Source organism: Equus asinus, chromosome 11 (genome assembly GCF_041296235.1).
Source record: "Equus asinus isolate D_3611 breed Donkey chromosome 11, EquAss-T2T_v2, whole genome shotgun sequence".
In the NCBI taxonomy this organism is placed as follows: Eukaryota; Metazoa; Chordata; class Mammalia; order Perissodactyla; family Equidae; genus Equus; species Equus asinus.
In genome coordinates, this window is record NC_091800.1 from 36,289,859 (window position 1) to 36,314,050 (window position 24,192).

Sequence of the window (24,192 nt, forward strand, 5' to 3'; positions counted from 1 at the left end):
TATCTCCACTATTTTTAATCCTTCTATTGCCAATAACTTTTATTGTTACTTTAAAATATACATAAATACATATATACACACACACACATAAACCAACAGGAAAACACAGAAAAATCTCTGTGAGCCTTGCAGTTAGCTTCTAAGCCTCACTTTCTGCACATGTAAAATGGGAATCAACATTGCACCTACATCATACAGTTTAGGGATTTGAATAAGATTATCCAGGTCAGGCACCTAGGTTAGTGCCTATAACTTGGTAAGGACTCACTTGATGTGATTGTTTTCATTATTATGCCAGTTCAAACTCAAATTTCTCTGTTTTTCTGTTAAATAGGCAATCTCATATACTTGGTATATGGCAACTGTTTTCAAATCTGACTATTCATCAGTATCGTCTAAACAGCTTTGAACAAACAAAAAATCCTAGTTGTAATTCTTGGGGATTGAATTATTAGGATTGTGTTATATCCCAAAGTTTGTATCTTTAAAAAGATGACCTTCAGTTAGTTTTGAAGGAGTTGAGTCTCAATAGGTACATGGAGCAGTCTTTACTTTCCCGTAGCTTATTTGGATTCCCCTGTTAGATTCAAGGATATAAGGTCATTAATATAAAAAATATGCCAGTTAATTCTTCAATGTTGATAGAGGCCTATGTCTGGCTTTCATTGATCAGTATGTATGATGATTGTATGTATATGTGAAAATTGTTAAATTTTCTATATCATTTAATTAATCATCTATTTAATTGTTGTTTTTAACTAGGATAAAGTTGGATTTTTATTCCTTTATGCTATCAAGAAAATACTTTAAGAAGAATAATTAACTAATTTTGACTTACTATAATAACTGAATTATTTGGTTTTCCTTCTCTTTTCTGGTTTTACGTTTCTGTTTTTAGCATTATTTTCTCTCCAACCCATCGTCAGTATGTGGTTTTACTTCTCTTTATTTTTTTTCTGTTTTGGAAATATTTACATTATAATTCAATTTACATTTAAATCTGAACTAACCTAAGAGTGATATTTATTGTCTATTCATGTGTAATATGAAAAATTAGCGTGATTTTAAGCATCCTTTTAAAATTTACACTATTTACCAGATCACAACATCCTCCCTTATTGCTCAGCTACTATGTATATTCTGAGAAGAATAAGGAATTAGAATTGATAAGAGCTATGTTGATTACCTTTATATCTTTTATCTTGTAAAATATTAAATGTTTACATTGTAGCCATATGAACAATAAATATATACGTCTCCAAACACATCATTCTCTCATGCAACCAGAATTTCTCCTAATTTATATCAACTTTGATTTTAATCTTACACCTAGACAGGGAAATGCAATTGAAAACAAAAATAATAAGTGACTGAACACCATAGAGATATATATGTAAAGTATAAATTAAAATTAAGTGAATTTTTTTGCTCATCAAATTAATAAACACAACACACATTTTATTTGCTTTCTCAGATTATTTTACTAATTTTCTGCTTCCCAAGAGCTTAAATTCTTCATTTGGCAATCTGTGTTGTTGCAAGTTATCTCTGCCCCATCTATGGAGGTTGAGCCCATAACCCGGGTTGAGCCAGCCCAGGAATCCCATCCTTCTATGTAAAGCTAGAAACGCTCAGAAGAAAAGATTCCGTTCTCTAATAAACATACATATGAATGCTATAGTCATTTGGGAAAAGTACGGAGCCAAGTTTAGTAGAAGACCCACCAAAGAAGACAGGGTAGACCAAGAATTGGAAATCAGACCTTGGGGACAATTGGTAGCTGCTGGACACTCGTCTGCCAAAGGTGGGATATTCCTTGAGAATTTCCAGTAGTGGAGGCTGATTATCTCAATTAGTTATACATACAATTAAAGTGCAATCATCTATTAAGTACAAAATATACATTCTAATTGATATACTCTTGCCAAGGTGAGAAAAAAGACTATAGGCTATTAGTGCCAAAGTAAATTGCTATAACTTCACGGGAGGGCAATGCAGCAACTTGTCTAAAATTTTTCAGAAGTCTTCAGAAAATTGCATGGATGTTTGACTTCTAAGTTTTATCTCAAAACTTAGTTAGATATAAGTGTAAAACGTGCAGTTTGTTCACTGATAGGTTTAAAGAAGCAAGTGTCTGATAACAGGGAATATATTAAATATTTTTGTATACTTTGAAAAAACATAATTATCAAAAGTCATTTGTATAGTATTTCAGAATGTGGAACATATTCACTCTATTTATGTTAAAATATTGGTTGCAATGCATAATATAAATATTTAGAGTTGTAATCACTAGTGGTAAAAGAATGTGCTCTTTATTTTCTTTTGTACTTTTTATGTACTTTATATACTTTCTAAAATAGATATGAACACTTCTATTATCATAAAATATAATCTCTATATATGTATATTTTATATTCATAAATATGTATAAATATTCATCCATAAAGCTTTTGCTGATAATCTCACCAAAAATTTTTTTCTTTCTCTTTTAAAATTTTTTTGAAGAATATTAGCCTTGAGCTAACATCTGTGCCCATCTTCCTCTACTTTATATGGGGGATGCCTGCCACAACATGGCTTGATAAGTAGTGTGTAGGCCCACTCTTGGGATCCAAACCAGTGAACCCCTGGCTGCCAAAATGGAGCATGTGAAAATAACTGCTGTGTCACCAGGCCAGCCCCAAGGTTTTCCCTTTTTTTGAATTTATTTTTATTGAGATATAATTGATGAATAATATTGTGTAAGTTTAAGGTGCACAACATGTTGATTTGATACATTTATATATTGCAACAGGATTATCAGTGTAGAGTTAGCTAACACCTCTATCATGTCATTAATTATCATTTCTTTTTTTGTGGTGGGAAAAATAAGATATAGTCTCTTAGCAGCTTTGAAATGTATAATATAGCATTATTGTCTATAATCACTATGCTGTGCATTAGATCTCAAGGACTTATTTATCTACTAGTTCCAAATTTGTACCCTTAGATTGTTTCCATATCTTGGCTATTGTGAATAAAGTTGCAAGAAACTTGGGGGTGCGTATATCTCTTTGATATCCTATTTTCAATTATTTTGGATATATACCCAGAAGTGTATTGGCTGGATTATATGTTAGTTCTATTTTAGTTTTTTCGAAGAACCACTATATGTTTTTCTATAGTGGCTGAACCTATAAGATATTACTATGCACACTTATATGTCAACAAATTGGAAATCTAGAAGGAACGGATAAGTTCCTAGAAACATACAACCTACTAAGACTGATTCAGGAAGAAAGAGAAAATCTAAATAGACCAATAATGAGTAAAGAGATTGAATTAATAATGAAAACCCTCCCAACACAGTAGACCCCAGGACCAGAAGACTTCACTGGCGAATTCTACCAAACATTTAAAGAAGAATTAATGCCAATTCTTCTCAAACTCTTCCAAAAAGTTGAAGAAGAGAGAACATTTCCAAACTCCTTTTATGAGGCCAGCCTTACCCTGATACCAAAGCCAGGTAAGAAAGCTACAAGGAAAGAAATCTATAGATCAATATTCTTGATTAAATTATACACAAAAATTTTCAACACAAATACTAGCAAATTGATTCAACAATACAGTAAAAGAATTATACACCATGATGAAGTTGGAGTTATCCCTGGGATGCAAGAATGTTCCAAAACACACAAATTAACAAACGTGATGCAACACATTAACAGACTGAAAATAAAAATCATATGACAATCTCAATAGATGCAGAAAAACATGTGACAAAATACAACATCCTTTCATGATAAAATTCCTCAACAAATTGGGTATAGAGGGAATGTACCTTGAAGTAATAAAAGCCATATAATACAAACCCACAGTTCATATCATACTCAACAGTGAAAAATTGAAAGCTTTTCCTCTAAGATCAGGAAGAAGACAAAGGTGTGCACTAAATCCATTCTTATTCAACATGATACCGGAAGTTCTAGCTAGAGCAATTAGTCAAGACAAAGAAATAAAAATCTAAGTCAGAAAGGCAGAAGTAAAATTGTTGTTTTTATAGATAACATGATCTTATACATAGAAAATCCTGAAGACTCAGCCAAAAAACTTGGAACTAATCAACGAATTCAGTAAAGTTGCAGGCTATAAAACTAACCTATATAAATCACTTACATTTTTATATACTAACAACAAAACATCTGCAAAAGAAATGAAAAAAACTACCCCATTCGCAATAGCATTAAAACAATAAAATATTTAAAAATAAATTTAGTAAAGGAAGTGAAAGATTTGTACAATAAAAAATACAAGACTTTGATGAAAGAAATTGAAGAAGACACAAACAAATCTAAACATATCCCATGTTTATGTATTAGAAGAATTAATTAATTTTAACAAATGCCCATACCACCCAAGGCCATCTATAGATTCAATGCAATTCCTATCAAAGTTCCAATGGCATTTTTCACCAAAATAGAAAAAAAAAGTCCTAAAATTTGTATCAAACCACAAAAGACCCTGAATACCAAAAGTAATCCTGAGAAAGAGGAATGAAGCTGGGGGCGTTGCACTTCCTGATTTCAAACTGTACCATAGAACTATAGTAATTATAACAGTATGATACTGGCATGAAAATAGGCACATAGGGCAAAAAACAGAATAGAGAACCCAGACATAGACCCCCACAAACATGTTCAACAAATATTTGACAGAGAAGCCAAGAATACTCAATGGGGAATGGATAGTCTCTTCCACAAATGGTGTTGGGAAAACTGGATAAACACACGCAGAAAAAATAAAATAAGACTCCTATCTTATACCACTCACAAAACTTCACTTCTAACGGGACAGACTTAAACATAAGCCTGATACCATAAAATTCCTAGAAGAAAACATAGAGAAGAAGCTCCTTGATATTGGTCTGGACAATGATTTTTTTGGATGTGGCAACAAAAGCAGGGGCAACAGCAGGAAAAATAAGTGAAACTATATCAAACTAAAAAGCTTCTGCACTGCAAAAGAAACAATCAACAAAATGAAAAGGCAACCAATGGAATGGAGAAAATATTTGCAAACCATATATCTGAAAGGGGTTAATATTCAAAACATACGAACTAATACAACTCAATATATAAAAAAAATTGCAATTAAAAAATGGGCAGCGGCCAGCCTGGTGACGCAGCAGTTAAGTTTGCACTCTCCACTTTCGCGGACTGCGGTTTGCTGGTTCGGATCCCAGGTGCGGACCTGCGCACCACTTGGCAAGCCATGCTGTCACAGGTGTCCCACATGTAAAATAGAGGAAGATGAGCACAGATGTTAGCTCAGGGCCAGTCTTCCTCAGCAAAAAGAGGAGGATTGGCGGCAGATGTTAGCTCAGGGCTAATATTCCACAAAATAAATAAATAAATGTGCAGAGGAACTAAATAGACATTTTTTCAAAGACTTCCAAATGGGCAACAGGTACAAGAAAAGATGCTCAACATCACTAACTATCAGGGAAATGCAAGTCAAAACCACAATGAGATATCACCTCACACCTTCTAGAATGGCTATCATCAGAAACACAAGAGATAACAAGTGTTGGTGAGGATGCAGAGAAGAGAGGAAAGTTTTTCTTATTAAAATTTGAGATGGCTTTGAATGAATTGCATTTTGAGGTTTCAATATCTGGCATAACATATCAAACTAGAGCAGGTAGAGCTAGAGCGTAGAACTCGTTCAGCTATGTGTCAGTTTCCAAATGAATAGTAATAGTAGTAATGATAAATCACCATTCCTAATCCATAGCGTACAAAGTTTGTTAGATAGTTTTACTTCAACTTAGAATAAGAATACTATTAACAAGATTTATATTGCAGGGAAATGAAACAAGACTTTCTGAAGCCGAAATAGAACTCATATTCCAGATGTTCTCATATCTGGGAACGCTTGTAAGAGGTTGTAGCTCTCCATATTGTTATTCAATGTAAAACAGTCGTACGGTATCAGAGGCCAATACAGCATAGGAAAAGTGGCACTCTCTCTGGGAATCTAGGGTAAAAATCTATAATAAAATCTGTTTACCTGGTCTTGTATTTGTGGAATGGGAGCCATTTGGGCAAATAGGATCACTCAAGGACAACTGTCACAAAACTTGAACTGTGGACTAATTTTTCTTTAACAGTATATGATTGCCTGCCAGGTTTAACTTCCATGATACAGGCATTGGATGTGGTTTACCTAAGTTGAACTGTAATCAACCCTACACAGAAGGACAATTATAAATGTGAAAGGGGTGGTAACCAGATGGACCATAAGAGAATCGGCATAAATCAGGACTGTTGCCAGAAAACCTCAAGGGAGAATCAACCAAGTAATAAGAAACTACAATATTTCTTGCAGTGTATATATTTTTTAAAACAAAAGAGATTGCCAGCCCAATGAAAGAAAAGACTCTCTCAAAATATTTTCTATTCTTACTTATGGACTCAGGGAAGTAAGAATTCAATAAATATTTGCTGAATGAATTGATGGATAATTGAAGGAATGAATATCCTTATCCTCTGTCTCTAAACCTTCCTTTGTTCAAAATTACTGTATAAAAATGTTTAAGGGAAACAATATTTACAAAGAAAGTAGAACACTATAATCATAACTCAAAAGAAATTAGAGAAAAAATAGAAAATGCTTTGAAATTTACACCTACATTAACTGTGAATGTTAACAGATTAGATATTCCATTTTTATTCACATAAATAAAAAATGATTTAAATTATTAATACTAAAATGAATTAAAAAAGGAAAGAATACTCTTTTTAGCTAACTTTAACGTTTTGACATAAAATGTAGTAAAATTCCTAATAATTTCCATCTTCATATTATGTAAAAATGGAACTTTAAAATTATGTCATAATAGTTATTAATTATTTTAGAATTAATTATGGAATTAATCATGGTAATGTGACTCTCATTAGTACCACATTTGTTATAATATTTGTTAAATTACCTTGAATATTTAATTAATTGATGTGATTATACAACTTTTACCCTTTATCATAGGGCAGAGTGAAAAGACATTATTTGTACGTCTTTAGTTGCAACTGAACGTAGAATTTAAGGAAAGTCATGGGATATGAGTAGAAACAATAAATATTAATGACACAAAGATCAATTGAGATGAAGATTGCTAAAGTGCTTCTGGAAGAAATAATGTGTGTTATTTATGTAGAAGTATTATTCAAGTTTATTTTCTATTTTCTTGATAATTAACCAACTGTGTAAGACAGTATTGTTCTTTACAGATAGGAATATACCAAAAATAACATCTGCTAGGATAGAATGTATATAAGGGAAACAGGGAGCCTGGATTGAGGATTGCCATTGCTGCATTTAAGTACAAATATGTACTATCTATGTGGCTAAAATTAGTACAGGGAGGAACAAAATGATGAAAGAGGTTAAAATTAGAAGGAGAACAACAGTGGCAAGTCAAGTTTGAAATAGAAATAAGATGAAGAAGACAGTAGAAATGAAAAGTACTTAATGAGTTAACGGTAAGGAATAATCAGTGGGGTGATGAGACAAATTGGAGGTAGCAAAACGAAGTGTAAAATTTTAAAAACTTCATTTATGACTTTGGATTTATTATTTACAAAGTTTTAACTGTAATTATTTAGAGTTGGAAAAGCAGGCTATTTTTATGATGTCATTTCCATTTGGGAACAAGTTACTGCTTTGTTATAGTTTATTTTCATTGGAAAGGAGAGGTAAGTGAAAAGAGATGAGAGAATATTTTCACACTACGAAATAGATGATGAAAGAGAAAACTAGATTTCGGGAAATCTTCCTGTTTTCAAAAGTGTATGGGCTTTTAAATATTTAGGAAAGATACTGGCAAGTAGGACTAATTTAGATAAAACTAATTTCATATTCTTGTTTCATGGTGACATTTATTTGATATATTTGATATATTTGATAAATATATTTGATAAATTAGTATATCATATTGGTTTTATAAAGTTTAGTTGACTTCTTCAGTACAACCAAATTAATGCATTATGCCCATTTGAAAAAGGAATGATTTAGGTTGAATAATCTATGATGGGGAATATTCATCGCTCTAGAATGGTGAAAGATTAAATGATTTTAATCTAAAGTCTCTCTCTAGAGATGAGCCACAGTCCCTGACCTGTTCTATTGATTTATCAGCTTCCTGGACAAGGGCATAAATAGATTATTTCTGTAATGTGAGCAAGACACAAAGGAGAGAGAGAGGGAGACAGAGAGAGAGAGAGAAGATAATGTTTGAAGAGCTTGGAGCTAAAAATAAAATGTGAACTATGGGGAATGGTGTGTGGTGGAACTGGGTTTTCTTCAGATATTTTGAAAGATACCAAGAAACTTAGCCCCATGTAAGTTCAACGTGTATTAGCAGTGGGTCAAAATTGCCACCTGAAAAGATGCTGCCTGTAGAGAATTATTGATTTGAGGGGAAAAAAAAACCCAGGACCATCAGATAGTCTGCATAATATCTGTATTATGTAATTTGAATGTCACAGTTCAATAGGAAGCTGATGAAGCACAGGGTATAGAGAAGAGGGTTCGGGAGATAGAGATCTAGAGAGTACATCATTGGAATGATTGGAGGCAAGGACTATATCTAACTTTATAAAGGAAACAAAAAGTGAAATAAAAGTTATATTCAAATAGTTAAAATATGAACGAGGCTTATATTTATTTTATATTTTCTTGTTGGAGTAATAAGAAATAGTGACTGGAAAATAATGAGACACATTTCAACCACAGTATAAGGGACAACTAGAATTGTTTCTGAATAGGATGAATTTCCCTGTGACATAAGGAATTTCCCTTGTGTGGAAGCTTTTATATTAACGTTGAATGTTCATTTGCCAAAGATGTCATAGAGCAGATTCTTCATTGGTTGGCTTATTTCTCATCATATTTATCTTTTCATAATTAGACACAAATAGTTGAAAATTATTTAATAGTATGTGATTCTTCCACATTGTTAGGATGCAAACTTTTATGGATGAAACATTTCTGAGGAAGAAGAGAGAGGAAAGGAAGGAGGAGGAGGAGAGAGAATGAGAATGAGAATAAAAGTGAGAACAAGAACACTTTCGAGAAGATAAAATAAATCACATTTCAAATAGTCAAACAATTTCTACAATGTATACAGCGTAACAGGAAAACAGAAAATGCAAATTGGGCCATAGAACTTTCTTGGTGAAAAATTATGTGGTCAGACAACTCAAAAGAGAATGAATTCATACTCAAATGTGGAAACGCCAAGACTAAGACAGTAATGTTCCATTACTTATTTAATTCTGTAAGCAATTCACTGATGTGTTTCAATTTTGTTCTCTAAGTTGGTGTAACATAATTTAATACACTGCTTGTGAGGAGAGGGATGTGGGATGAGAAGCGATGGTTAAGAAGTAGAGAGTTTCTTTTTGTGGTGATGAAAATGTTCTAAAGCTGACTGTTGTGATGGTTGCACATATCTTTGAATATACTAAAACTATTGAATTGTATAATTTAAATGGGTGACTTGTACGCTATACAAGTTATAGCTCAATAAAGCTGTTAAAAACAAATAATTTATATATACATTTACATATGCATAAAACCTGACTTTAATAATTGCTCGAATGTATAGCTTACTCCATCTCTTGAACTATGATTTTCTTTTGTGAAACTGAGGCTTATTTTTAAGCTATATCTTAATTCGTGAAAAATAATACATTATACAGCCTTATTAAAACCTTCAGATGCTATTGTAGTGATGTCTTTGTAAATCCTTGTATTATATGGTGTGTGCTATGCTTCTATGTTGAAATAAATATGAAGAGAAGAACATTAATAAAGAAATGCACATGATTGAAACAGATAAAGTTGCATTTTGAATTGCTTTAAGAAAAAAATGAATTTTTAAATTTACCAGGTTTGTGTCTTAATGCTGTATGTATTTACATACTAGAGTTCATATATTTGTAAATTGTATTTATATTAGTATATGTATTTATCAACCAGAATTTGATACAAGGTTTACATTTTTAAAAGTAGTTTTATGAAGGGGCAACTTTATTTCTGAGATGGATCTTTGTATTAGTCGTGGTTCTCCAGAGGAACAGAACCAATAGAATGTACATAGATATATAGAGATTTACTGTGAAGGATTGGCTCACACGATTATGGAGGCTGAGAAGACCCGTGGTCTACCGTCTACAAGATAGAGGCCCAGAAAGCCAACGGTGTACTTCCAGTGCAAAACCCAAAGGCGTGAGAACCAGGGGAGCCAATGATATAAGTCCCAATCTGTACCAGAATGCCCCAAAATGAGGGGTGCTAATGGTATAAGTCTCCAGGTCTGAGTCCAGAGGCCCTGGAACCGGGAGAGACATTGTCTGAGGTGGGAGAAAATGGAGTCCTAGTTCAAGCATAGGACAAATTTGCCCTTCCTCTGTCTTTTTGTTTTATTCAGGCCCTCAACAGATTGGACTGGACTGGACTGGACAATGCCTACCTGCATTGGTGAGAGCGGTCTTTATTCAAATGCTAATCTCTTCTGGAAACGTTTTCGTGGACACACCCAGAAATGTTTTACCAGCTGTCAGGATATCTGTTAGCTTAGGCAAATTGGCAGAAAAAATTAACCATCACAGCCTGTGGACTTGTTAAGCCTTCCTGTTAGTAAGTAAATCAGCTTATGGTCATCACTCTTGGCTGTTGTTTCCAGCCCCTCTTAAGACAGCAGCTCAGAACCTCTCAGATCCTCCTGTCTTTCATTGCATTAGAGTCACCTCTGTGGGAATCACTTATGATTAGGGTCTGACCTTTTCCCAGACCCATGCTGTGGGTTTCTCCCCTCCTACCTCAACATTTCTCTTCCAATGCAGTTGCCTCGGGCACTATAGGTATGGACCTGCTCATCCACATACATCTTATAAGTGAGAGAGAAGAAACACCTGGGGCTCTTTAGAATTTTTTTCTCAAATTATCGAGTAACTAACTGTGCATAGCTGTGGCCAACTCATCTTTGTATTAGTTCTTGCAACTTGCTTGCTTTTCTCTCTCTGTCCTATACTGCTGCGCCTGGGCATTGCATTCCCTCAATAAAATCCTCACACCTAAATCATTTCTCTGGTTCCACTGTCTTGTTGTACATACCTAATCTATTCAGGTTTATGAAATTAACGTGGTTCTAAGGAAATGCATTCTAGGATAATATTCTAATTGATTCACTTGGGGCTATTTTATGAGATTTTTCACATTATTTTCACGATAGATGCAGTTTCCAAAAATTTCTTTCTCACATTTTTATTGAGGCATAATTGACATATAACACTATATTAGTTTCATTTGTACAAAATAATAATTTGATATTTGTATTATTGCAAAATGATCAAGTGGCAATTATTTCTAATATGTTCCCTGACATGAGAAAAAAAATTGTGAAATGTAATATTTTGCCTATGATAAAAATAAGAATAGCAATGTTTTTTAGTAACTTTGTAATATCTAAACAAGTATGTTATCCCTGTTTACATCTTTTTAATTTTTTTTGGAAGATTAGCCCTAAGCTAACATCTGTGACAATCCTCCTCTTTTTGCTGAGGAAGACTGGCCCCAAGCTAACATCTGTGCCCATCTTCCTCTACTTTTTATATGTCGATGCCTGCTGCAGCATGGCTTGGCAAGCAGTGCACAGCTCCACACCTGGGATTCAAATAGTGAACCCTGGGCCTCTGAAGCAGAACGTGTGAACTTAACCACTGCACCACTGGGCTGGCCTCCCCATTTATAACTTGTCAGAGAATTATTGTAGATTTAATCATGGATAAGCCAGTAACTATTTCTATTTTCAGGAAAGCTATTTTTATGAAATCACTAGTTAGGAAAAGGTCACATGTCTACAGTTACTTTATTTATTTATATGTTTATTTAATCATCAAATATTTATTATATATCTTCTCATTTGCCAGGAACAGTATCAAGTGCTATCATTTTTTTTCTTTTGCTGAGGAAGATTTGCCCTGAGCTGTGCCAATCTTCATCTATGTTGTGTATGTGGGTCGTTGTCACAGCATGGCCACCAACAAGCAGGATAGGTCCATGCCCAGGAGCCAAACCTGGGCTGCTAAAAAGAAGCACACCAAACTTAACCACTAGACCGTGGGGCCGGCCCCTCAAGTGCTATCAGATTTTTGATGTGCAAATGCAGATAATGATTTTTCTTTAATATCAACATTTGAAAAGAAGAGACACCCTCAAATGCATTATTTTGTGAATAAATATAACTGATGCCTCCCCTTCTCCTCTTTTGGCCCACTAATTGACCAAAATATCTACACCAAGCTTTCATGGATGAATCCATGAAGATGTGAATGGAGCTTGCTCAATTAAGTAATTCCAAGTTTACAAATTCTTGACCTTTGAAGGAACTTGTAAACTCTTTAAACAAAAGAGTTTGTTTTAAAGAATTCTGTAGGAATTACATACTTCCTTTAGGGTTTCTGTTGCCAGCAATGAGCACTTTGATATACTATGCGTGTACTCACTTAAATGACTATATTGAGCAATTACTATGGTCTTGGCAGTTTTAAGTATTAATAAATTTTTTTAATATTTCTTTCACATTTTGAATTACACATCTGAGCAAAATTTAAAACAAATAGTTTAAAATTCAATTGTATGGGTTTGTGTTAAATATAAAGTTTACTGAATGATTTAAATAATGTTCAGTCTAAGCTTTGTAATTTTAATAAAATCAGGTTAGATTAATCCTTCAAAATCTTCGAGCTCAATTCTGACACATGCTACAACATGGATGAACTTTAAAGATATTATGCTAAGTGTAATAAACCAGACATGAAAAGAAATATATTGTATGATTCCACTTATATGAGGTACCTAGAATCGTCAAATTCATAAGGGAGAAAATAGAATAGTGGTTGACAGGGACTAGAAGGAGGGGACAATGGGGAGTTACGTTCTATAGGTAGAGAGTTTTGGTTTGGGAAGATGAAAAATTTTGGAGATGGATGGTGATGATGGCTGCACAGCAATGTGAAACTACGTAACATCACAGAACCATGCATCTGAAAATGGTTAAAATATTAAATTTTATGTCATGTATATTTTACCACAAGAAAAAAAACTTAATGCTCAGCATTTCTATTAAAATAACATCATACAAGAAATAATCTAATATGTGAAGATGGAATTTTTAAAAACTTTTTCAATGGATTTTTTTTCATTGAAAACTTTGCTTTCATGAAAGAAATGTAATTTTAAATATTACGGATTTTTTTACCCTTGGAAGTTTTATTAATGGAAAAAAATAGAAATATACTATTTACTACTTAATTATTTAAAAAGTATAAAATTATAAGCAGATTTAAAAATATGAATAAAAAGATTTTAATTATTGTGACGGGTAGGATATGCTAAAGTATTATAGGGCACTGTGATTGACAAAATTATTTTCTCTAAAACACTAACTGTGTTAAACAGGGTTTAAAATTGAGAATCGTATTCATGTAGCATGAAATCAATTTCTTCAGCTTTCATGTAAGTCAATTTGTATAGCATTTTTCTTAATTGAGATTAATGTAAGCAAATTCTTTTTCATAGAATATTTACACAATATATTTTGATATCCTTTTTTAATTTAGTTTCTCTTTTACTTGGACTTTAGAGAGTAGAAAAAAGAGTACACATGCATTTAAATGATTCCTGTTACTATCATAGTTTTAGAAAATCTTTGATTCCAGGGGGATTTTGCGTGGAGCAGAGAGTACAAAGTAGAAGAGAGGGTAATAATAGCTCTAGCTATCTGTGGTGAAGAAGTGTAAACTCATCAATTGATTGGTACCTTAGAAACTCAGAAGTCAGCAAGACTCTCTAAGCGATTAACTGGTATGATACAAGTTGGTCATCTACTCTCATATTTGGCTTCCATCCATGAGTTTACACAGTTATTTCACAGATCTAATTTAAAATTAGCAGGCACACTTATAAAAATCTTTTATTTTAAAACTATGTCGTATTTTTGATTTAAAAATTTGATAAATATAAATCTTAGGAGTATTTCATTTATTACTTTAAACAGTGTTGCTTATTGTCCTGCCAGTTGGCAAACTGATTGTACTGGAGAACGAAGTTGTAATTGAGACTCGTTATCTCATTTTCATTATGGGAGAACAATCGCTATTGTATTTGTTTGAAAAAGGGATGCAGACTTCCTACAGATCGCTCATTTCTATTCAGCAGGACCCTTTGATGAAATAACTGCTTCTCTGCTCACTGTTGCTTTTATTGAGACCATCAGGATTTACTTTCTACAGTGGCACTGTTCTGTCTGTAAAGGAGATTTTGTGACATGCAGCTGTTCTACAAATGCATGCTGAAGAAAATTTCACACAACCAGAAACCTTCTCTGTAGAGTGTAGCTTCATTGCCAAGCCTGTTTGTAAACAAACGGAAGCTGTTTCTGGATGATCATGTAGATTCTAGAATGATAGGATTGCTGCTCTTGGTAAACAGTCTTCAAGACAGGTTTACAATCAGATATTTTTCCTAATGTTCTGGATATTTTGTCAATAACTGTGCATTTTTTCAATAAGGATTTTATATATTAATAGGAATATACAATCTATTGGGATTGCAGAAAAGCAGGTGCAGACATCCATGATGATGTTTAGGAGGAAATTGCAGCATTCTAATGTCATCCCTGGGCTGGCGTGAACGTTAAGCAATGCACACTAAAATGGAAAGGCATTATTAAAAGACCTGGCAAAATAATGACATATTAATTAACATAATAATAATGACAAATTAAGAATTGTACAGATATTCATTTTTCTCGTATTTCTCTTAGAAGTAACATTATACTCCTAGAAAACCAGATGAGAAACCTGTTATTTTTCTCTCCTTATTCCTCAACTTCTTCCTATCTTCACCATATTCAATAAATTGCCCAGTCCTTTGTCTTCATGTGAAATAGCATTTAAGTATCCTCTTCTTTTGTTCTGTTCTGAATACCGATGTTCTAACACATTCATGTAGCATTTAATGCTTCTACAATTTTATCTTCTGAACAGTTTTCCTTGATTCCAAACACTTGTTCTTAATCCATTCTTTATCCTAATGTAATAGTTACCATATAGAATTAAAAATTATCATTATCCTGGCCAGTTGAAAACAAAAAGTTCATCTCTTTCCAGTGATTACAAAATAAAATGCAAGATTCCTAGTATAACCTGCAGCATTACAACTGATGTGAGCAAAGACTGCCTTCTGGTCCACTGTCATCCCATCCCTTGGGTAACAAGCACCGGTAACATCTTCCTACTCTCTTAATATTCTCTCAGTCTGGAATAGCCTTGATCTCAGAGTACAACTGTAAACTCTACTCACTATGTAGCACTCAGATCAAATATTTCACCTTTCTAATCTTCAGAGTAGCAGTCAGATTTTTCTTTCCTCTAATAAATTAATACTATTTTTATTATCTCTTAACATGTATAGATATTTGTTTATTTCAAAACTGTGACAATCCAGTTGATTTGCCAAGTATTTCCATATAATAGAATATATTTAAATTTTGTTGCATAACTATTGAATAATATACTTTATTACCATTATAAAACAATAGTGAAAATAATTTTAACAATAATAACTATTTGCATAATATTTACTATATTATGGAATATCTTTTAAGGACTTTACATATTAGTTCATTCAATCATTACAACACTAGATAATACTATTGTCTACATTTTTCAGATGTGAAAAACTGGAAACAAAGTTTAAATCCTTTCTAAAGTCTCAGAGTAGGTGCCAGAGGGCTATTCGCAACTTGACAGTTGCACTCTAGAAATCAGTCTTAATTACTGTTCACTACTAGATTCATAATTTTTAAAATTTCTTATTTTGCCAGCAACATCTATCAATTTATTTATTTATTTTTTGTGGTGAGCAAGATTGGCCCTGAGCTAACACCTGTTGGCAATCTTCCTCTTTTTTGCTTGAGGAAGAGTGGCCCTGAACTAACAACCATGCCAGTCCTCCTCTATTTTTGGTATGTGGGACACCACCACAGCACAGCTCGATGAGCAGTATAGGTTGACGCTCGAGCCTGCAAACCCTGGGCCACTGAAGCAGAGCATGCTGAACTTAATCACTGCACCATGGGCTGGACCTTATCAATTTGTTTTTGATAACTAAGGGCCAGTATTTTATTTTATTGTTTGTATTTATTTTTTTTAAATGAGGTACCAGCTTGTTTATTCCAAATTGGCCAGAATTATTGAAGAATATTTTCTGCTATTATTGTAACTACTGCTAAGAATACAAATTCTTGGCTTTGACTAAAATTGCAAACTATTTTATAATGCTACACTAAATTTCCTACTTTTGAGAGTCATAGTTGTCAAATATTTTTAATCTACCCTAGTCAGTTAAAATCTAATGAAGTGAAGTCTACTGACATTTGCTTTGGAATGGATCTTGTAGCATCCAAACACTGATGAGTTTCAGAACAGTATCACCAGCATTTAAATAAAGAGAATCACTCATCACCCATATGTCAGGAGCTCAACTGAACAAACTGGAAGAGAGAGCCAAAGTGCCAGGCATCAGAGTAGCCAATTAAAGTAATAAGCCGAAAACAAAAGAGGTAAGCCTGTAAGCACTTACTGCAATAGTATAAGCAAGAATCTAAAACCTGTGTTGAGAGAAAGTGCTGACTCTCCTCCCTGTTCCATTTTCTGCATAGCATGGTGGCCAGTGGAGGGTCAGGTGGATCATCACAGACATGGGAGTCAGCTCATGGTTGAGGGGGACTTGAACAAAAGGATTAAACAGTTTAATGGACTTTAAGGGGAAGGGTAAGTGGTTAGGAGTGGAAAAGTACTGATATTAAGTAAAAGTAGGAAAAGTGTCATCACAGCTTCCCTTTTCTCTTCTTAAAATGACAACTTGGGCAGAACCACCTTAAAAAGATCTCTGCATAAGGCCTCGGACATAGAGGCCTAGGAAGGAAGGCACCAGGGCTAAGAGTGTGAAAAGAGCATGACTGGCCAGGGGGCCCAGAGTCATTGACTGAAATTCCCTTCAGAAACTACATTGCAAAGACTGTGCACAAAGTCTGCTGTGGGGAGGGCAGCTTTCCCCTTGAGGCCTGTTGGGCAAAGCCTTTCTAATTACCTATGGTGGGGACTGAAAAATCACACATAGGTTTTTAACCAGGAGCTGGATTCCTCACTGTGGTAATGACAGTAATAATAGCATAAACTTAGGCATTGCTTGCTATATTCCAGGTATTGCCCTAAGCACTTTAATTATGTTAACTCCTTTAGCCCTTTTTACAACTCTGCAAATGAGTTTTTATTAAGTCACTATTACTAATGAGGAAACTGAGAAACTATGAAGAAAAGTAACTTGCTCAAGGTCACACAGCCGGCAAATGGAGGCACTTCAAAGATCATACTTGAAACTTCCGGATAAAGTTTCCTCTAATAGTAACCACTCAATAGAATTCCTTGAATTAAGAGAAGCCTGAATGATCAAAGAAAGAAATTAAAAATAAGCCACTAGGTTTTCGGATCTTATCAAGATGGCAGCAGAGGTGGGCTATGAACTCACCTCCTCCCATGAACATACCATCTGATCTCACTCATAAGTAGAAGATAAAAACCAAGACAAACAAACACATAGTAACAGAGATTAGTGGTTACCAGAGGGGAAGCGGGGAGGGAGGAGGCTGAAAGGGGTGATTAGGCACATGTGTGTGGGGCTGGATGGTAATTAGTCTTTGGTTGGTGAACATGATGTAAGCTACACAAAATTCAAAATATATGATGATGTACACCTGAAATTTATACAATGTTATAAATGAATGTTACTACCACAAAAAAATAAAGAAAAATAAAATAAAATAAACCAGTAGGTTTTCAATGCATTATATGTCTTCTAATCTTATCAAATTTTGTATCCGTAGATATACAAGTGAAAGACAAATACAAAAAAATTATATGGTAAATTTGGAAAAACTGAATACACACAATTTTTTCCTAAGATTCTTTTAGCAAAGTGGTTGCTGACATAATTTTCTAAATCATATCCAAACATTTTCCTTGGTGAAACATATCTTCAAACATGTTTTTGTAATGTTGAGATACTATGTACTTAGATAGGTCAGAGCTCATTGAATGGGGCATTGTTGGGCAAATTGTGTGGACCAGAAATCTGGTTAAGCTGAATGGCAGATATCAATAACAAAGATATCAAAGATTTTACTTGGAATAACAGATACTATATATACTATATATGTATATGTCAATTGTTATGTAGAACATAACAATTATGTAGAACAAAATATAAACCAAAGGAAAATATAGAAAAGAATTACTAATTTTACAAGTTTGAAGGCCAGGCCAGAAGCCATGAGAATAAGATATGAACAATGAAAAGTTAAGGAAAACATTTTTTCTACTCTGCCCAAAAAACATGTGGATCATAATCTAAAGAGCTACTACTACACAGATCTAGAGCTTGAAGAGTATAAGTGAAGGAATTCAATGGTAGAGGCACAGCATCTGGCCAGCAGGTATGGAGATGGTCAAAAAAATGGACTTGATGCTATATCAGCCTCTTCGAAGGTAAGAAAGAGCCCCTTATATGCTCTGTATGTGGCAGCAAAACTATGGAGAGCTGAGGCAATTTTCCCATAGCAAAGTGAATCTACATATGGCATTATATAAGGTGACATTCTATTCCTCACAATTATAACGTTGGGTTTTCTTTATCAAAGTGAAAATGCATTTATATGTTAAGTAGATTTTATTGCCTTAAAATATGTAAAGAATTGTAATCTACATTCCCCAGAAAACGAAGTCAAAGCAGAAAAAATTTACATGTATGTATGTGTATACACACACACACAGAGGTGTAAATGTATTTTCCTTGTATCACATAGATGGTTGGTAGTAATGTCACACTTTAAATGCAAGATTCTAAATATCTTAGTTTAGTACTTTGCTATGTTGGGGATTAGGGAAAGGAAGAATATTTATTAAGCATCTATTATGAACCAGTCATTATATAAGTTTCTTGTTCTATGTGCTCTCATTTAATTCTCCTAAAAAACAATAAGCTCTGAAACCAACATTACTCCCTAAACTTGTTACTTCTTTAACTTAAGACCAAATATTCTCTCTGTTCTATGTTACATGGTCCTGAGAACAAGAAAAACTAACTTCACTACCTGCTTCAAAAAATGCCTGTGGAAGATAAGACTGCAAAACAATAAATGGTCTACTCACCAGGATTAACCTCTTTCTCAAGACACACTTCCAGATGCTTGCTATACTGTGGCCACCAATCCAAATTTTGGGTCGTGAATTCTGGCTAACCCATCTACTTCCCTTCCCTGTAAGATCCTTCTTAAAAGTACCACGTCCATGCCCCCAAACTCTATAAAGATATCATTCAATTTCTCAAATTGAGATACTACTAAATTTCTGTCAAAATGGTGCTCATGCTCGTTGCAGTAGGTCTAAGAAATTTAGTTTTGCTTGATCAACAAATTTTAATGATGATATTTGGAGAGTTAAGTATTACAGTGATGAGACCATTCTATTTATTTTATTACTCTAATTAAGGAAATTATATTTTAAAAAGTTTTAACTTACTTGCTCAGGGTCACAGCTATATTGAGTTAAAAAGATTGCACTGAAACCACAGTCTTTCATTTTCCAGTAGCCATCATCTTTCCATAACTTGAAACTGGATTTGTGGAGAAACACTTCAACATTAACTTATTCCTGGAACAACTTTCATTCCCTTTCCATTAAATTTCTGAGAGTTTAACACATTTAAGCTTGGGTAATATAGATTGCTTTAATGGCCTTTGTATAGATGGACATATTAAGCTACATATTCAGATGTAATATTTGAGCAAGAAGTTATCCAAGCCCCTGCCCAAAAAGGGAATTTTTCAAAATAAAGATAGGTGTATTAAAAAAAAGAATAACAATTTCAATACTTGACATCTATGGAAGATAAATTTTGACTTTATTTTGTGTCTTGGGCAATATTTTATTTTAAAAATATATTTTGTCTTCTGAAAATTTGAACATGTGATGATATTAACTGACCTCAGTTTTAAGCTGAGAACTCAGAATAACCTTTTAACTGAAGGTTAGAGCATTCGTACAGAGACACTGAATAACTTCAATTTGTCTTTGAACACAACCTTTGCAGAATGAACACAAAAATGTTCCCAGCCTTCCTTTCTATCCCTTTATCATGGGTGAATGACTTAAAGATCACATCATCACAAGCCTTAGAAGAAGACTTTAACTGAGTGGTGGATAAAAACACTAAAAATCTTCTGCTCAGTTTTTATATGAAGTATGCAGAACTTCCATTGATTTCAGGGAACAAACGCATCATTTAAAAGTTAGTTTCAAAAAGTGCTTGAGAGATGGAGCAGGTTTCAATGGGCCACATAGGATTCTTTTCCTTACATCTGTGAAAGTGTAATCTATTTTCCCTTGATTTTCAGATTTTAGTCAACTCAAATGACTATCTAATGTAGTAGAAATACCTTATTTAAATGTTAGCAGTAAATTATATAAAATTAGGCAGTAAATGATGTATTCAGCATTCTTTATCTATAAATATTAAGATTTCTCTAAGAGAAATGTTTTCCACTCTAAATATGTATTCATGTCCATTATAATCTTGAGGAAGACAGGGATTCAGGTGTTTTTTGTTTGGGAATTTGTTCATTGGTTTTGTTGTTGTTTGCTCACACTTATAAGCCCAGCACTTAAAGATAGTTGCTTAGATTTTACTTATTGAGTGAATTAAATAGAAAATAAAATATAAAATTAGTTTATATCAGCTGAATAAAATATTTAAGAAAGATTGATTAAACGCAAACTCTTAGCATTTTATTTTCCTTTTAGGAATCAAGAAAATTTCTCATTTTGCTAAATTTTCATGAAACTCAACACTAATGTGGAACTTTCAATTGAGGGTGAGAATCTAAATATAGGTATTTATTTTCCTCAGAATTATTAATTTGTTATGTATTTTCCATCAAAGTAAATCAAATTTAAAAAACAGGTGATGCTCGACTTAAATGTTTTACAAGAAAAAGGAAACAGAAATGTGGAGGAGGAAAAATAGAAGAGATAGAAGTGTGCAGGAGATGTTATTATTGTTGAATTCTGGATAAAGAAAATGAAATTATAGCAGACTATCAAATTTTTGAGGGCAAATCTTCAATAGATTTTGACTCTTCTTTGTCAATAATGTATTACAGATCTAATTTTCTTCCTTCTGAATGTAATTTGTTTAAAAGAATAAAACATTTTAATATGTCTAGGATACGCTGTGCTGTTACTCATCTCAAATTAAATTTGTTTTTATTCTATTAATCTGTTATTTAGATGTGCAGAATGTTTCTAAAGTGATTAAGATAACTGATTGCATTGGAAGGAGTCTCCCAATATCATGCAGTAGCTGAAGATTTAGGAAAGAAAACAGTTAAAATTGTCTTTGCTTATATTACAGAGTATAATCAGCATTGAGAAATCTGCACCTCCAAGAAAAATGATGAGAAAACTTACCCACTTTCCACAGGACGATATAGGGCATTAATAGCACTTGTTATTCCTCGGAAGAAAACTAAGTACAAAAAGATCTCTGGTCATGTGAAGCTGCAAAAGTGCCAAAGTCCGCATGTTTAAATTTTCTAATAATTTATTGTTGTCTTTATTAAAACTAGAAATCTGCGTCACTGTTAGTCCTCCTATGAAAAAGATTGACCTCTCAAATAATTTTCCGCTAGGAAACAATTTTCAACTCCGTTACAACTTCATTAAAGCCTATAACGGAAAAAGTTGCTCTTATTTTTTCTTGTTGTCTTTTTAGTTTTTACAAATGTATTTATTGGACAAAGAACGTGGTTTTTCACATTATACATACTCTTTGGTTTCAAAGGTATTAATGTTGAACCTTGATATCCATGCTTAATGAATGAAAAAGTATTTTTTCTTATCTGTGTTAATGTAATCTGTTGACTCACTTTCTAAAAAACCATGAATTGTTTTACTGTCATTATTAAGGTGCCATCTTTGGAAAAATGTGTGGTTTGTGTGTGTTGTGTGCATGTGTGTGTATACAAATTCATGTGAGTGAATATATAAATGAATGGATATATATATTCTTTGATTTCCTCATTAGCTAGAATAACATTTGTATTTCAAATTATTTCTTCCAATATCACATAAAAATAATTTTACATATTTATAATACTAGGGTTTCTGCAACTCAATTTCTGTCCTTCTATGTAATCTTATAAATATTATTCTATCTTCTTTAAGGATATATAATAGTTTATTCAGAAAATTGCATCCTTAAGGTGCTTTTATTTATTCAGCACTGTATATAAAAATCAATAATATCACATTAAAAAGTTTTTGTCTTTTGTATCTTTTACCCTATAAAATTCTCTCAAGATTGGGTTATTTTATTTTTTATCAGAATATTTAGAAGTGAAAATACATTTTAACAGCTTGAAGGCAATCAACAGATTAATAAAATATTAAAAATGCACAATTTTCAATAAGTATATACTACCTTCATTATACGTATTCTAAAAAATTGCAAGTAGCTGCTTAATATAAGAAAATTAAAATGTGGGTGTATATCTTTTATATCATATATATGTCATACACATACATGCATTATGTATATATATACACACACATAAGTGTATCTTATACTAAAAAGGCAAATGTCTTAAGTATCTATTGAATATAATTTAAATGATCACATTGTAATTTTAAAATAACATTTCATGTGATAAAATAATACAAGTAATATTCTCTGAATCATTTCATTCAATTGCTATGTGGAAAAAATACTTTGTAATTTTAAAGTTACCTTTAATAAATAGTTTTGTGTCAAAAAAAGAGTGATAAAATTGTAATGAATGTGAATAGTATAAAATTGATAACAATACAAAATATTAAACTATATTGGTTGCAGACAAAGCTGTACTCTGAGGTAAATTCACCATATTTTTCTGTCTCTAAATAAAACATAGCATTTTTAGTTCCTTTATTTTCTTGCAACTACTCTCATAATTACATAATAGGAATATTATACCCTTATGAATTTAATTAATTATATTTCTTCTTTTATGGGCCTCTATTTAGCTTTTTAAAATCTGTAAGTATAAGATATAGTGCCTAACTCATTAGATTATTTTCAAGATATAATTAGATTAAAAATCAACAGTGCTTTTAAGAATACTTGGGAGGTATTAAGCTTTCAATAAATATTTATTAGCAATTTTAAGTAAAATAACAACATTTATATACATATATTATATGCAACTGCTTACAATGCTTATTAAATTCCTTTTGTACCAATTCTAACATATTCTAAATCCTCCTGTAACCATTAAGTTTTTTGTCATCATGAATTAAAACAAATTTGAATGAAATGGGAACTAATTTGTGTCTCAAATGTTTGCTATTGCAACTCTGTAGATGTTATAATATTGTACACACAAACACATATGCACATGTATATATACATCCATAAATATATATACGCATTATATATATACATGAACACATGCATAAAATATATATGCAATGTTAGAAGTTCATCTGGGGCTTACTCCTTTGTAAGTTTTCATGTCCATGTGCTTTTAGAGTTTAAAATTTATAATTTTATTCAAAATCTTAGAGGAGATATCTTGGCATTAGCCTTTTCTTAATAACTAGTTCTTTTATGGTATCTCTGGGAGATATGTTCCAGGACACCCAGTGGATACCTGAAACCATGAAACCATGGATAGTACTGAACCAAAAATGTACTATGTTTTTTCCTGTACATACGTACCTATGATAAAGTTTAATTTATAAATTAGTCACAGTAAGAGATTAATAGTGAAATAATAATAAAATAGAACAATTATAACAATATACTGTAATGAAAGTTATGTGAATGTAGATAGATATCAAAATATCTTATTGTACTGTATTCACTCTTCTCCTTGTGATAACGTGAGATGACACAACGTTTATGCAATGACAACAAGTGAGGTGAATAATGTAGGCATTATGATGTAGTATTATTTTCAAACCACAGTCCACTGTGGATAATGAAACCTCA

The 24,192-nt window shown here is 32.7% G+C and overlaps 1 long non-coding RNA gene across 1 annotated transcript; it reads left to right on the forward strand.

Annotated features, from left to right (window-relative positions):
- The first annotated feature begins 7,443 nt into the window (after positions 1-7,443).
- LOC139046567 (uncharacterized) lies at positions 7,444-23,129 on the forward strand. Its single transcript, XR_011506715.1, has 3 exons — positions 7,444-7,520; positions 10,472-10,521; positions 21,577-23,129. It is a non-coding gene; the product is annotated as an uncharacterized lncRNA (long non-coding RNA).
- The last annotated feature ends 1,063 nt before the right edge of the window (positions 23,130-24,192 follow it).